Source organism: Schistocerca gregaria, chromosome 10 (assembly GCF_023897955.1).
Source record: "Schistocerca gregaria isolate iqSchGreg1 chromosome 10, iqSchGreg1.2, whole genome shotgun sequence".
Lineage (NCBI taxonomy): Eukaryota > Metazoa > Arthropoda > Insecta > Orthoptera > Acrididae > Schistocerca > Schistocerca gregaria.
Window position 1 is genome coordinate 159,091,725 of NC_064929.1, and position 16,800 is coordinate 159,108,524.

Here is a 16,800-nt window from a genome sequence, read left to right on the forward strand (position 1 = left end):
CCCCGGCCGGCGTTGAGCCGTCACTAGGGCGTTACGGAGATGCTCCACAAGCTCCCTTGGCAGACGTTACAAGAGAGGCATTGTGCATCACGGAGAGATTTACTAATGTAATTTCTAAAGAGCATTTTCTGGAAAGAGTCGGGCTACGTATCACTTCCCCCATATACGTCTCGAGTAATTACCACGAGGACAAAATTCGAGAAATTAGAGCCAATACAGATGCTTACCGACAATCATTCTTTCCTCGCACTATTGGAACAAGGTTGGGGGGCTCAGTTAGCCACACTAAAAAATTGGAAATGTGTGGTAAGGACTATGGGACTAACCCGTAAGGTCATCGGTCCCTAGGCTGACGCACTACTCAATCTAACTTAAACTAACTTACGCTAAGGACAATACACACACCCATGTCCAAGGGAGGACTCAAACCGCCGACGTAGGGAGCCGCGCGAACCGTGACAAGACGCCTGAGACCGCACGGCTACCCCGTGTGGCAGCCATATTTAAAGTACCCTCAGCTATACATTATTAGATGGCCTGCTTGATACATTTATGCTTCTCCATCTTCCCTGAAAATGTGTATCATCACGGAGTTGTCTTGTATATCTACAGCAACATAATTTGTCAACATCCACTGTTTAAGACTAACAAGTTGACTAACTCAGTAACTATGCATTTCCAAATCCATATTAACGTAATTTTTTTTCTCCTTGGTATATGAGGAACCCATTTCTGCAGGTTTTGCTGTCGACTTTTGAAACACGCTCTATATATTCCTAACATCGTTGAAGAAATAAAGTACTACACAAACATTTGCAATGACTGCATACTTCCAGTGACCGTGTGTCAATTATCAAAAAAAGTCACGAAAGATAGTGAATTTCAGTTATTTCTGCGATGTTTTAGAAAGAGAGACGTTGAAGAAATGGGAAGAGGAAAGGAAAAGTAATAACGAAAATTTTAGGTCCACAAGAAGGAACTCTCAGACTAAAACATTCATTCGGTAATGAAAAGAAAAGACGCAGGGTAAAACTGTATGGCAATATTATAAGAATGTAACGACCACATTAAATAGACAGGGTGTGGAATTGTGCGAAAGACGCGATAAAGCTGCATCTGGATCAATAAAATGGATTTGTGCAGTAAAACAACATCCGTAACAAGGAGGAATAATACTAACGTATTATTATTATTATTATTATTATTATTATTATTATTATTATTATTATTATTGCTGCTAAAATCATTAATAGCAGCAGCATCTGCAGTACATCTACATGGATACTCTGCAAATCACATTTAAGTGCCTTCCAGAGGGTTCAACAAATTTCCTGAGAAGATACAAAAATACAAAATGTGATGCCCTTCTTTGAAATTTTTCTATGTACTCCGTCAATCCTATCTTGCAAGGATCCCACACCGCCCTGCAGTATTCTAAAAGAGGACAGACCAGCGTAGTGTAGGCAGTCTCCTTAGTAGATCTGTTACATTTTCTAAGTGTCTTGCCAATAAAACGCAGTCTTTGGTTAGCCTTCCTCACAATATTTTCTACATGTTCCTTCCAATTTAAGTTTTTCGTAATTGTAATTCCTACGTATTTACTTGAATTTATGGCCTTTCGATTTCACTGATTTATCGTGTAACCGAAGTTTAACGGCTTACTTTTAGCAATCATGTGGATGAATTCACACTTTTCGTTATTTAGGGTGAATTGCCAATTTTCGCACCATACAGATATCTTTTGTAAATTGTTTTGCAATTTGTTTTGATCTTCTGATGACTTATCGATAAATGAGAGCTTGTCGGCCGGAGTAGCTGAGCGGTTCTAGGCACTACACAGTCTGGAGCCGCGCGACCCCAACGGTCTCAGGTTCGAATCCTGCCTTGGACATGTATGTGTGTGATGTCCTTAGGTTAGTTAGGTTTAAGCAGTTCTAAGTTCTAGGGGGCTGATAACCTCAGAAGTTAAGCCCCATAGTGCTCAGAGCCATTTGAGCCAAATGAGAGCTTCAGCTGCAAACAACCTGAGACGGCTGCTCAGATTGTCTCCTAAATTGTTTATATAGATAAGGAACAGTAAAGAGCCTATAGCACTAGCTTGGGGAACACCAGAAATCACTTCTGTTTTACTCCATGACTTTCTGTCAATTACAACGAACTGTGACCTCTGTGACAGGAAATCGCACAGTACAGTGTCAAAATCCGTCCGGAAATCTAGAAATACGGAATGAATTTGAAATCCCTTGTCAGTAACACTCAACATTTCTTGCGAGTAAATAGCCAGTTGTGTTTCACAAGAGAGATGTTTTCTAAATTCATGTTTACTGTATGTCAATATACTGTTTTCTTCGAGGTAATTCATAATGTTCGAACTTAATATATATTCCAGAATGCTGCTGCATATCGACGTTAATGATATGGACTTGTAATTTAGTGGATTACTGCTACTATGGAGCTATTGCATCAGCATAGCGTAAGTCACTTTGTGTACAATAGTCATTTCCCTTTTTTCGTGTTCCAATTGGGCATGGTTCGCGGGAACAGCGATCGCTGGTAAGTCTCTGTATCGACTCTAATCTCTCACATTTTATCAACATGGTCTTTTAGAGCGAAACACATAGGAAGAAGTAATATATTGGTCGATTCTTTTAGGAACGTATGCTCTCGGAATTTAACAGTAGACCACACCGTGGTCCAGAACGTCTCTCTTGCAGGGTCTGCCACTGGAGTTACTGAGAACTTCTGTGATGCTGTCGCACTTACTAAATAAACCAGTAACGAAACACGCTACTGTTCTTTGTATCTTCTCTATTTTCACCAGTATTTCTATTTGGAATGGATCGCATACTGAGGGGCAATATTCAAGTATTGGTAGAACGTATGTTTGTTGATGGACTACTCTGCGTGAAGAGTCTTCCAATGAATCTGACTCTGGCATCTGCCTTAGTCGCGATTAATTTTATGTGGTCGTTCATCTTCAAATCTCTCGGTACAGATACTCCTAGATGTTTTACAGAAGTAACTGCTTCCAGTGACTGTTCTGCAATTTTTTAATTGTATACCGATGGATCATTCTCTCTTTATATTCGCATACTCAAGGTACCCTCCGCCACACACCGTCAGGTGGCTTGCGGAGTATGGATGTAGATGTATATGTTGAGGGTCAGTTGTAACACCTTGCATCAAGCGTTGGTCCCTTACAGGTCTTCCTGCAGTTCGCTGCAATTTCCTAGCTGCGCGGCTTCTCTGTATACAACAGCATCATCCGCGAAAAGCCTCTTGGAACTTCCAGCATTGTCTACTATTCCATGTACATACATTTTGAGAAGTATCGGTCCTGCAACACTCTGCTGGGGAGCGCACAAAGTTACTTGTAAGTCTGAATACCTACATCCACATCCATGCACTGCAAACCACCGTGAGGTGCATGGCAGAGGGTACTTCCGAGGATACGCCCCTACGTCCCACTGTACCAGGTATTAGGGTTTCTTCCTGTTCCGCTCACGTATGGAGCGCTGGAACAATGATTGTGCGAGATCCTCTGTTCGTATCAGTAATTATTCTAATCTTTTCTTCACGATCCCCATGTGGGCGATGCCTGGGGAGGAGGGTTGCTGCGTATTCCAAGCGTAATCACTTAAAGCCGGTTCTTGAAACTTTGTTAATAGACTTTCTCGTGATAGTTTACGTCTATCTTCAAGAGTCTTCCCGCCCACGGATGAAGCTAATCTGTGACCATTCGTGCTGCCCTTCTCTATATGCGTTCAATATCCCCTGAGTCTTATTTATACGGGTACCACACACATTATCCATATTCTAGGATGTGTCGCACGACTGATTTCTAAGCAGTCTTCATTATAAAACTTCCTGGCAGATTAAAACTATGTGCCGGACCGTGACTCGAACTCGGGACCTTTGCCTTTCGCGGGCAAGTGCTCTACCATCTGAGCTACCGAAGCACGACTCACGCGCGGTACTCACAGCTTTACTTCTGCCATATCAGCGCACACTCCGCTGCAGAGTGAAAATCTCATTCTGGAGTCTTCTTTATAGACTGAATCCATGTGACGTTCCCATTTCATATTCCTACAAAGTGTTGAACCCAGCTATTTGTACAAGTTGCCTGATGCCAGCAATATACAGCTACGTTTTTTCGTTTTGTAAAGCGGAAAATTTTACACTTCTGAACATTTAAGGCAAGTTGCCAATCTCTGCACCACTTTGAAATCTTATCGAGACTTGGCTATATATGTATGCAGCTTCTTTCAGGTAGTACTTCATTGTAGATAACTACACCATCTGCAGACAGACTGATTTTACTATTAATATTGTCCTCAAGGTCATTAATATACTAGGAAAACAGCAAGGGTCCCAACACACTTCCCTGGGACACACCAAAGTTACTTCTACATCTGCTGATGACTTTCCATCCAAGATAACATGGTGCGTCCTCCCTACCAATAAATTCTGAATCCAGTCACAAATTTCACTTGATATGATCACACTTTTGACAATAAGCGTTTTACTGAGTCAAATGCTTTTCAGAAATCAATAAATACTAGATCTACCTATCCAAAGCTTTCAGTATGTCACCTGAGAAATGTGCGAGTTGGTTCTCTCATGATCGACGTTTTCGTAACCCCATGCTGGCTGGTTTCGAGGTGGTCATCCTTTCAAGATACGTCATGTTTGAGCTCAGAATATGTTCTAAGATTCTACAACAAACCGGTGCCAAGGTAATTTTGTGGATCAGTCGGGTGTGACTTTTGCCTTTTCCTAAGAAATAGGCACCGGCTTTTAATGGAGGGATCTACAGTAGATCATAGTAAGAAGGGGGACAACTCACCCGGGAATTCAGTACAGAATGACAGGTTTCCATCGGACCCTGGAGCTTTGCTCAGTTCCGTCGATTTCAGCAGAACCACGATATGGCTACCTATCGCCGTACTCCCTCCGTATTTCCCTTAACTCAGCCAGAAGTGTGGAGCATGATTCATCGGACCAGTCACTTGTTTCATGGTCCAGGTCTTATGGTTTCGGCACCACTTTCTCCTAAAAAAAAAAAAAAAATGATTCAAATGGCTCTGAGTACTATGGGACTTAACTTCTGAGGTTATCAGTCCCCTAGAACTTAGAACTACTTAAACCTAACCATCCTAAGGAAATCACATACATCCATGCCAGAGTCAGGAATCGAACCTGCGACTGTAGCGGTCGCGCCGTTCCAGACTGAAGCGCCTGAAACCGCTCGGCCACACCGGCCAGCCCACCTTTTCCTGCTGGGGGTATTTTCATCAGTGATGAGTGTTTTCAGAATTACACCTCGTCCTATACTTGCCTGGTTATGGAGTACCTTTCGTGTCGTTCTGGTTCTGACGGTGTCAGCGAATGCGACATTCAGTTCTGCAGTAAGGTTTGCAGCTGTCACGTCTTATTTTTTGCCAGAACCATCTTTAGTAACCATCTGTCACGATCACTCAATACACATTTCATCAACTTTGTAACTTAGGGGACGATGTGTCTCCAGTTTCCTTGTATGTGATATCAGTTTTCGATACAGTGTCTCTCGAAATTTCAAAATCTCGACTATCTTGCTTACGGAAGCACGCACCTCATTTTCTCACGCTCGACTTCACTTGTCTCCGACATAACACACTCATAACTAATCAGAAGGCACTTCCAACGCTTCGATATTGTCCAGGTGACAATGGTGGTGAAATACAATAGCGCAGCCTGCAGGCTTGGCAATCATCTGCTTTTGTGCTGAAGCATGCCTTTCTCGCGAGGTTTCCTAGTGTATCTATTATCTATTTTTGACTGTACTTCATTACGTAGTGCAACTTGCTCAGTAAATAAGACTCTGTCAATTATCATGCTACTATTCAGCATTTTGATTTGCAGCTCCTTGCGTTGGCCGTGTTTGAAGTTAAAATTGTTGGATGTGAGGTCTGCCAGTTATGCAAAACACCGTATTTTTCTCAGTACGCAAACATGTTTCGGCAATCATATAGTAGACAAATTAAATCAAAAAATACGCAAACAGTACAAAAATGAACATACCACACGCACACACACACACACACACACACACACACACACACACACAAATGCTCACCCAGCACAGAACAACACAAAACACAAGCAATGACCACACACACAAGACACAACAAAGCAACAACACACACACAAAACGAAATGGCACATACTCACCTACAATAACAAGATTGTGATTCTTGAGTTTCTCTCGGCGTATTTGATAATCAAAATATCCACGGGTGTACTGCCGGTCTATAGTGTCCAACGGGCACAATATTTCGGCGATCAAACATGTCGCCATCATCAGGTGAACTGACGGAAGTTCACCTGATGATGGCGACATGTTTGATCGCCGAAATATTGTGCCCGTTGGACACTATAGACCATCAGTACACCCGTGGATATTTTGATTATCAAATACGCCGGGAGAAACTCAAGAATCACATCATACACCTTTACGGGGAGGAGATGTATCGCAGCATGAAGAAATTTGAAAAGTTGCGCCACCGTAGATGTCGTTTGCTAAGTACTCTTGCTTTTCTAAAGAGATGTCGTTCCGAGAATGTTGTTCCAAATTTTGCTAAGGTTATGCATCACATCGATTCTGCAGCAGCTAGGAGAATCAAGAAACGAGCCAGCCTTGCATTGGTACGTGAGAGAGTGCAATTCACCCGCCGGAGCCTTGAGTTTATCTCACAGGAATTACACAAATTACATTTGCAACTGGCTACTAAGTTCACTTCCTTTTCCTGGGATTGGATTGATGGTGTCACCTGGGTGTCAGCTGATTCCGCCCATAAGAAGTCTACGGGACGTCAAACAGCTAAGTTCTCACGTCTCCTTGACAAACCATCTCTGCAGGTTCCGTGCAAGACTGTCATCAATTTGAGTGGCATGGTGTTGAGTGATGATGCGGTCTCGGTTTTGCAGAAAGGTCTCAACTTCGCTCCCACCCCCAAGTTCACTCCGGTCGCAGAAATTCTTAGTGCTGTTGAACAGGTTGCAGCTCGACTTCCGCCAGAATCAGCCGAGGAAATACGTCGTGAAACTTGTCGTGCGTTGACGAAATCCAAGCCGATGAAGTCAAATATCAGCAGTAAAGAGAGGGCGTCCATTCGTGATCTGAGGGAACGCTCTGAAATTGTTGTCTTACCGGCTGACAAAGGCAATGCTACAGTTGTTGTCTCCCGTAAGGACTACACTGATAAGATGCAGAGCCTGCTAAATGACGATTCCTACCGGAAGATCAGCGTTGACCCTACAAAGAAGGTGGAGAACAAGACGAGGGTTCTTCTCAAGGACGCAGATTTACCGGAGGGTGACGCTAAGAAATTGTTACCCCAAGGTCCGGTACCGTCTAGACTATATGGACTCCCGAAGGTTCACAAAGAGGGGGTACCATTACGCCCCATTGTCAGCAACATTAGGGCACCTACATATTTGTTGGCCAAATACCTGACGGGAATATTAAGTCCTTATGTGGGTAAATGCCCTCATCACATCCGCAATTCCGTGGATTTTGTTAAACGCCTTGATAGCTTCAGGTTGGATGAGTCATATCATGGTGAGTTTTGAAGTCGTTTCCTTGTTTACGAGGGTACCCCTGCGAGAGTCGCTAGAGTTGATTGGTCAGAGGTTTGACGAGAATACCACTGAACTTTTTAGGCATGTCTTGACTTCCACGTATTTTCTTTTTAATGGAGAATACTACGAACAAACGGAGGGATTCGCCATGGGTAGCCCACTCTCACCGGTGGTAGCGAATTTGTACATGGAGAACTTCGAGGAGGAAGCCCTATCGTCATCCGAATGGAAACCTACTTGCTTTTTCCGTTACGTGGACGACACGTTCGTCATCTGGCCACATGGTATAGATAAACTCCTTGACTTCCTTACACATCTAAACTCCATACACCCCAACATCAAATTCACTATGGAGACTGAAAGGGAGGGTAAATTACCTTTCCTTGACGTCTTGGTCAGGAGAAGGGCTCACGACACCCTAGGTCATGGGGTGTATCGAAAGACAACACACACTGATCTGTATTTGCACGCAGACAGCTGCCACCACCCTTCACAGAGGAATGGGGTACTTAAAACTCTAGTACATAGGGCGCGCACTATCTCTGACACAGAGAGTCTACCCCAGGGATTGGAACATCTGAGAACTGTGTTTCGAAAAAATGGGTACTCAGAGTGGCAGATCCAACGTGCTCTCCACCCAACCACTGCATCACAACCTGTTGCGATGGATGAAGTCACGAGGGAGGAGGTAGGCACTGCATTTATTCCATACACAGGCGCACTCTCGGGGAAAATCGTCCGCATTCTGAAGAAACACCGGGTCGGAACTGTGTTTTGTCTTCCGAATAAAACTCGTGAACTGGTGGGGAGCGCCAAAGATGACCTCGGTGTGAGGAAGGCCGGCGTGCACCAGATTCCGTGTCAATGTGGCAAGTCGTATATTGGTCAGACGATGCGTACCGTCGAGGATCGATGCCGTGAACACCAGAGGCACATTCGACTGATGTATCCGAGCAAGTCGGCGGTCGCTGAACATTGTTTGTCGGAAAATCACGCTATGGAGTATGACCGCACGAGGATTCTGGTACAGACGTCGAGATACTGGGACAGCGTTGTTAGAGAGGCTATTGAAATTCGCACCAATGACGACCTCATAAACCGTGACTGTGGCTATAATCTTAGCAAGGCTTGGGAACCAGCGATTGGGTTAATCAAGAGTAAATCGAGCAAACGCATAGTTGTGACGACCACGGCGGACAGAGCCATCACACCGACGTCATCTCAGACGCCGTCGTAATCTGTTCCACCGCGCTACCGTGGCGCGGGGCGCGGACGGCGGAGGGAGCGCGCCGCGGGCGGAGGGTATTTAAACCGGCCGCCGCCGCGAACCCAGTTCCCCCTGAGCAGCCATAGCGTACGGATCTCCGTGCCGGCGCGTTCACAGGAGCTCAGTCCGTCAGTTCACCTGATGATGGCGACATGTTTGATCGCCGAAATATTGTGCCCGTTGGACACTATAGACCGGCAGTACACCCGTGGATATTTTGATTAATAACAAGATTGTTCACAGAAAAGGCAACACATTAAAGAAACAGGGACTCCAAATAGGAAACAGGACGGAGAACAGAACATAGAAAAAGATCACCATACAAGAAACACCAATGGATAAATTTCACAGATCAGGAATATATGAACTCACATGCAACACTTGCCAATCAGTGTACATAGGACAAACATGCAGAAACTTCAAAACAAGATATTCGGAACACCTCAGAGCTTTATAAAGCAACAGTTCCCATAGCACACCTTATAGCCAACAACCACCACCCAACCACAATAGAAACAGACTTAAGAATTCTAAAACCCAGCCACAGCCTACACAGAAAACTGACCATTGAGGAAAACTGCCTTATACAGACGGAAATAGCAGAAGGAAAACAGGTCTTAAACGAATACACTACACTCTGCAGGGGCACAGTATTTAACACTTTAAAGGAACTTTACAAATAAAAATGGCGCAAACAGGTGAACTGCACACACACACACACACACACACACACACACACACACACACACAAAGATAAAATGCAAACAAAATTCAATTCTGGCGCCGAACTCTCTGGTGAACAAATGATCACTGACTTGGCTGGAACACACAACAAACCGCAATCACACTGTGTTGTGGTGAAGTGAAAAGTGTGTTCCTACGTTATTTGTGGAAAATACTTGTTATAGTTACGTGTGCATCACAACACTTCAGCATGATGTGGAGAATGGAAGTGTTTACCACACGAAAACTTAAGTAAAAAGGAATATAAGCGCGAAAACATTACGACAAACTAAATTATATTCAAGAAGATAGATTAACTCCCAGGAAAAATCTTCCTCGTCAACATCGTTTGGTTGCAGATGACAAGATAACTGTAGTAATTAACACACAGGTGATCCAAAAAATTCATGCACACCGAATGTACAGGTATTTACAAAAAGAAACGATCTATTGCTTGAACTAAAGACGCACATAGTTTTACAATCATTTAAGAAAAATGGGGCATAACTGGCGGACCTCACATCCAATAATATCATGCTACTTGCTGCTGTGAGGAGAATACGGGGCCAAGTTACTAAGGCGTTGCCGAAGTTTGTGTACCCTGCAATATGCTGTACCCTGGCACCCCTACACAGAGACATTCCAGAGGCGCTGGAGGCTGTTGTCCAGCCCTGGAGCCCGGCCCCGTTTCTTGCAACGCGGCCACTCCCCTGCAAGCCGCCGCCTCTTCCAGGAAACCGAGCGCTGGACAGAGGGGCAAAACAGCAGCGGCGGCGGCGGCTGCCATTGTGTGGCACGCGGTCACCGGCCGGTCCTCCAGCGCCACAAACAGAGCTTCGCGTGTCGTTTCTGACCAGGAATTCACCGACTATCAGCGTACAGTTGAGTTATCGCGGTGCAGTTACCACAAATTATTTCATCACCGTGCTGTGGCCTTCCGTCCGAACGGCACGACATCTCGGTAGCGGCAGAATTCTACCAGCGGGAAGTGCGTGTAACTATTTCTAATATGTGAGGAATTGATCACTTCAGCAGTTTTGAGCACGCTACGCACAGCTTGCTTGACTCGTAACAATGTAAGCTGTCCTCTTACAAGGGAACCTCTCCATCGCACCCACATAAGATTTAGTTAAGTTGGCACAGTGGATAGGCCTTGACAAACTGAACACAGATCAGTCGAGAAAACAGGAAGAAGTTATGTGGAACTATGAAAAAAAAAGCAAAATATACAAACTTAGTAGTCTATCCGCAAGATAAGCAACTTCAAGGAGAGTGTGAGCTCAGGGGCGCCGTGGTCCCGTGGTTGGCGTGAGCAGCTGTGGGACCAGAGGTCCTTGGTTCAAGTCTCCCCTAGAGTGAGATGTTTAATTTTTTGTTTTCAGGCAATTATCAAAGTTCAGGCACTCACACATAATCAAGTTCGCTCTCCAAAATTCTAGGACATGTTCAGATTTGCTGGACACATGCACGATTTGACGGTCGACACACGTAAAAATTGGAAAACGTTAAAAAAAGTGTTTTGACAGAGCACTGGGAAAACTGTGCGACTCAAACTGGTGCATTCATTTGTTGCAGTTTATGTGACAAATTCTTATGTTTTCATCACTTTTTTGGGAGTGATTACCACATCCACAAGATAACCTAAAACGGGCAAGGTAGAAGAATCATTTTACCTATTCGCCAAGTGTACAAATTAGGTGGGTCGACAACATATTCCTGTCATGTGACGCACATGCCGTCACCAGTGTCGTGTAGAATATATCAGACGTGTTTTCCTGTGGAGGAATCGGTTGACCTATGACCTTGCGATCAAATGTTTTCGCTTCCCATTGGAGAGGCACGTCCTTTCGTCTACTAATCGCACGGTTTTGCGGTGCGGTCGCAAAATACAGACACTAAACCTATTACAGTTAACAGAGACGTCAATGAACGAATGGACAGATCATAACTTTGCGAAAATAAAGAATGTAAACATTTCACTCTAGGGGAGACTTGAACCAAGGACCTCTCGCTCCACAGCTGCTCACGCTAACCACGGAACCACTGCGCTCCTGAGCGCACACTATCCTTGAAGTTGCTTATCTTTCGCATGGACTACTAAGTTTGTATATTTTGCTTATTTTTTTCATAGTTCCACATAACTTCTTCCTGTTTTTTCGATTGGTCTGCGTTCAGTTTTTCAAGGTCTATCCACTGTGCCAACTTATAACGAAGTCTGAGGGGGGTGCGATGGGGAGGTTCCCTTGTTAGGTTCATTCCTAACCACTCATTCGAAATAACCAGCCAAATATTTTTTTAATTTATTTATTTTCTCAAATGTGCGTGAAATCTTATGGGACTTAACTGCTAAAGTCATCAGTCCCTAAGCTTACACACTACCTAAACTGAATTATCCTAAGGACAAACACTCACCCCCATACCCGAGGGAGGAGAACCTCCGCCGGGACCAGACGCACAGTCCATGACTGCACCGCCAAATATTTATTTCAGCCTACATTTTCTGTCCCTAAATAGATGAAATTCATTCCATTTATACATCGACTAATCTCTGAAGTAGTGCTAGAGAGAACTGACGCCGTGAATGTTGCAGGGCGGCCCCTAAATCCGTAAGAGGACGAGGGGGTGGAGATCTTCTGAGGAGCACGTTTCAGGCATTCAAGATACGCTCAATAACGTGGCCAGCGAAGAAGTTTAAACTCAGAAGAGTGTTCCTGGAGCCACTCTGTAGCAGTTCTCGACGCGTGTTGTGTCGCATTGTCCTGCTGGAATTTCCAAGTCAGTCTGAATGCACAGTGGACATGAATGGATGCAGGTGATCAGACAGGATGCTTATGTAAGCGTCACCTGTCAAACTAGTATGTAAACGCATCATGGGTCCCACATCGCTCCGATTTCAGACGTCTCACACCATTACAGGGCCTCCACCAGCTAGAACAGTCCCCTGCTGACATGAAAGATCCATGGACTCATGAGGTTGTTTCCATACCTGTACACGTCCATCCGCTCGATACTATTTGAAACGGGACTCGTCCAACCAGGCGACATGTTTCCAGTCATCAACAGCTCAATGTCAATGTTGATGTTGATGGGCCCAGGCGAGGCTTAAAAAATGGGCCTTAACTTCTGAGGTCATCAGTCCCCTAGAACTTAGAACTACTTAAACCTAGGTAACCCACGGACATCACACACATCTAAGCCCGAGGCACAATTCAAACTTGCGACCGTAGCGGCCGCGCGGTTCCAGACTGTAGCGCCCAGAACCGCTCGGTCACTCCGGCCGGCCGAGGCTTAAAGCTTTGTGTCGTGGTCATCAAGGGTACACGAGTTGGCCTTCAGGTCTGAAAGCGCATATCGGTGGTGTTTCGTTGAATGGCCCTAACGCTGACATTTGTTGATGGCCCAGCATTGAAATCTGCAGCAATTTGCTGGAGGGTTGCACTTCTGTCACGATGAACGATTCTCTTCAGTCGTCGTTGGTCCCGTTCTTGCAGGATCTTTTTCCGGTCGCAGCGGTATCGGAGACTTGATGTTTTACCGGATTCCCCGTGTTCACAGTACACTCGTGAAGTGGTCGTACCCGTTTCCTCGCTACCTCGGAGATGCTGTGTCGTATCGCTGGAGCACCGGCTATAAAATCACGTTCAAATTCGCTTAAATCTTGAAAACCTGCCATTGTAGCAGCAGTAACCGAGACATCTCCGCTAGACACTTGTTGTTTTATACAGGCGTCGCCGACCGCAGTCCCCTATTCTGCCTGTTTACATATTTCCGTATTTGAGTACGCATGCCTATGTCAGTTTCCTTGCCGCTTCAGTGTATGTACGACCGGCGGTAAATACAATACTGGCCATTAAAATTGCTACACCACGAAGATGACGTGGTACAGACGCGAAATTTAACCGACAGGAAGAACAAGCTGTGATATGGAGATTATTAGCTTATCAGAGCATTCACACTGGTTTGGTGCCGGTGGCGACAGCTACAACTTGCTGACATGAGGGAAGTTTCCAACCGATTTCTCATACAGAAACAGCAGTTGATCGGCGTTGCCTGGTGAAACGTTGTGATGCCTCGTGTAAGGAGGAGAAATGCGTACCATCAGGTTTGCGACATTGATAAAGGTCGGATTGCAGCATATCGCGAATGCGGTTTATCGCATCGCGGCATTGCTGCTCGCGTTGGTCGAGATCCAATGACTGCTAGCAGAATATGGAATCGGTGGGTTCAGGAGGGTAATACGGAACGCCGTGCTGGATCCCAACGGCCTCGTATCACCAGCAGTCGACATGACAGGCATCTTATCAGCAAAGGTGTAACGGATCGTGCAGCCACGTCCCGATCCGTGAGTCAACAGATGGGGACGTTAGCAAGACAACAACCATCTACACGAACAGTTCGACGACGTTTGCAGCAGCATGGACTATCAGCTCTGAGACAATGGCTGCGGTTAACCTTGACGCTGCATGACAGACAGGAGCGCCTGCGATGGTGAACTCATCGACGAACCTGGATGCACGAATGGCAAAATGTCATTTTTTCGGATGAATCCAGGTTCTGTTTACAGCATCATGATCATCGCATCCGTGTTTGCCGACATCGCGGTGAACGCACATTGGAAGCGTGTAGTCATCGCCATACTGGCGTATCACCCAGCGAGGTAGTATGGGATGCCACTGGATACACGTCTCGGTCACCTCTTGTTCGCATTGACGGCACTTTGAGCAGTGGACATTACATTTCTGAAATGTTACGACCCGTAGCACTGCCCTTCATTCGATCCCAGCGAAACCGTAGATTTCAGCAGGATAATGCACGACCGCATATTGCAGGTCCTGTACGGGCCTCTCTGGATACAGAAAATGTTCGACTTCTGCCGTGGCCAGCACATTCTTCAGATCTCTCACCAATTGAAAACGTTTGGTCAATGGTGACCGAGCAACTGGCTCGTCACAATACGCCAGTCACTCGATGAACTGTGGTATCGTATTGAAGCTGCATGGGCAGCTGTACCTGTACACGCCATCTAAGCTCTGTTTGACTCCATGCTCAGGCACATCAAGGCCGTTATTAAGGCCAGAGGTGGTTGTTCTGGGTACTGATTTCTCAGGCTCTATGCAGCCAAATAGCGTGAAAATGTAATCACATGTCAGTTCTAGTATAATATATTTGTCGAATGGATATTCATTTTTCATCTGCATTTGTTCTTGGTGTAGCAATTTTAATGGCCAGTAGTGTATAACTGCTAGCACTTACAGTGGCTACGGCCTTTGATGTGTTTACTGTGTAGAAACTTGTATGTGGTGAGTGTATTCGTTTAAGTCCTCCTCCAGTGTTTCCGTTATGAGGATTCGCTCACGGATAGGCCGTTCCTCTCTACTGCATTCGCGGCGCCCTCTGAGTTGCCTGCAAGCAAAACCTACACACCCCTGCCGCCATCCGCTGACAGCGACACGCATTCCTACGCACCGGAAGTTGCGTCACGCGCCCCCGCTGAACGCACAACTGCGCATCGGCGCCTCCCTCCGACATGCCTGCCAACCGCCTATTGGCAGCAGGCGCGGGGAAGCGCTTTGCGAACCTACGCGTGGAGACTACGTAGGAGCCACGTCCGTAAACGGAGATCGGGAGAATGCACTGCTTGTCCGCACTGCGAAATTAGTCGCCGCGTTTCCTAGCACGTCATTCTGGAGCCTATACACCAGAGTACGCTTCATTGCTAACTCACGAAATTATATTCTGTTCTTTCTTTACTATGGTGTCAAATATTTCTTTTGAAATAATAATTGACTATTTTAGTACTTTCAACAAGGCAGCCCAGTCAAAATGGTTCAAATGGCTCTGAGCACTATGGGACTTAACATCTGAGGTCATCAGTCGCCTAGAACTTAGAACTACTTAAACCTAACTAACCTAAGGACATCACACAACACCCAGACATCACGAGGCAGAGAAAATCCCTGACCCCGCCGGGAATCGAACCCGGGAACTCCGGCGTGGGACTCGAGAACGCTACCGCACGACCACGAGATGCGAGCAGCAATCGTTATAATCTAATGTATAAGAAACTATCAGTCTCGATTGCGGTAATGAAACCAACGTTTACCTAGGTTTCAGCCCAAGTAATTGAGCCTTCTTCAGAAGATAAACCTGATTCTGTAGTATACGAGGGCATGGTCTAAAAAGGAAACTATAACAGCCTGAACAGGTGTAGTCGCCTATTCAGGCTGTTTAAGATTTATTTCTAGGCCATGCCCTCGTAGACATATTATAGAATCGGGTTTATATCTTCTGAAGGAGGCTAAATTACTTGGGCTGAAACCTAGATAGAGGTTGATTTCATTACCGCAATCGATGTTGATAGTTTCTTATATAATAATTGTCTATGATCTTTAGGAGCAAATGAGTTGGGGTTGGGTTGTTGTGGGGGAGGAGACCAAACAGCGAGGTCATCGTCTCATCGGATTCGGGAAGGAAGTCGGCCGTGCCCTTTCAAAGGGACCATCCCGGCATTTCCCTGGAGCGATTTCGGAAAATGACGGAAAACCTAAATCAGGATGGCCGGACGCGGGATTGAACCGTCGTCCTCCCGTATGCGAGTCCAGTGTCTAACCACTAACCACTGCGCCAGCCCGTCCGGTAGGAGCAAATGTAGAGTTCGGTTCTTAAGTGGAAGAAGGACGTGAGCGGGGAGGAGGGGGGGGGGGGGGGGAAGGGAGGAATGGTGACACGTTTTGTTACTGTTTATTGTTGTATTCTCGGAAAGTTAGCTGACAATTTTGGAAATTACGGAGGATTGCTATTTTATTAAAAATTATTCCGCTCCACTTTGGTGTGGTCGTACAGCAACATTCCTGTATTGCTACTAAAAAAAAAAATTGCAAGTCCTAGAATGTTTTGTATTAACTTAAGAACGATGCGTTTCGCCCGGATAGGGCAACATGAGATCATGTTAAAAATCTGAATTTTTTTAACGTAATCTGATGTCCTACCTGGGCGAATCGCGTCGTTCTCAAGTTATTGAAGAACATTCTGCAACCTACGATTGTTTTTTTAGATAGTCATAATTTATTTCTCTGCAAAATGATCTGTCCCCGTGATATATGAGCGCTGGCGGGTTCGACTGACATAGAATGTGTTCGGAAATTCCCACTTACAAACTTCTAGACTTACAGAGGGAAGTGATGATAATT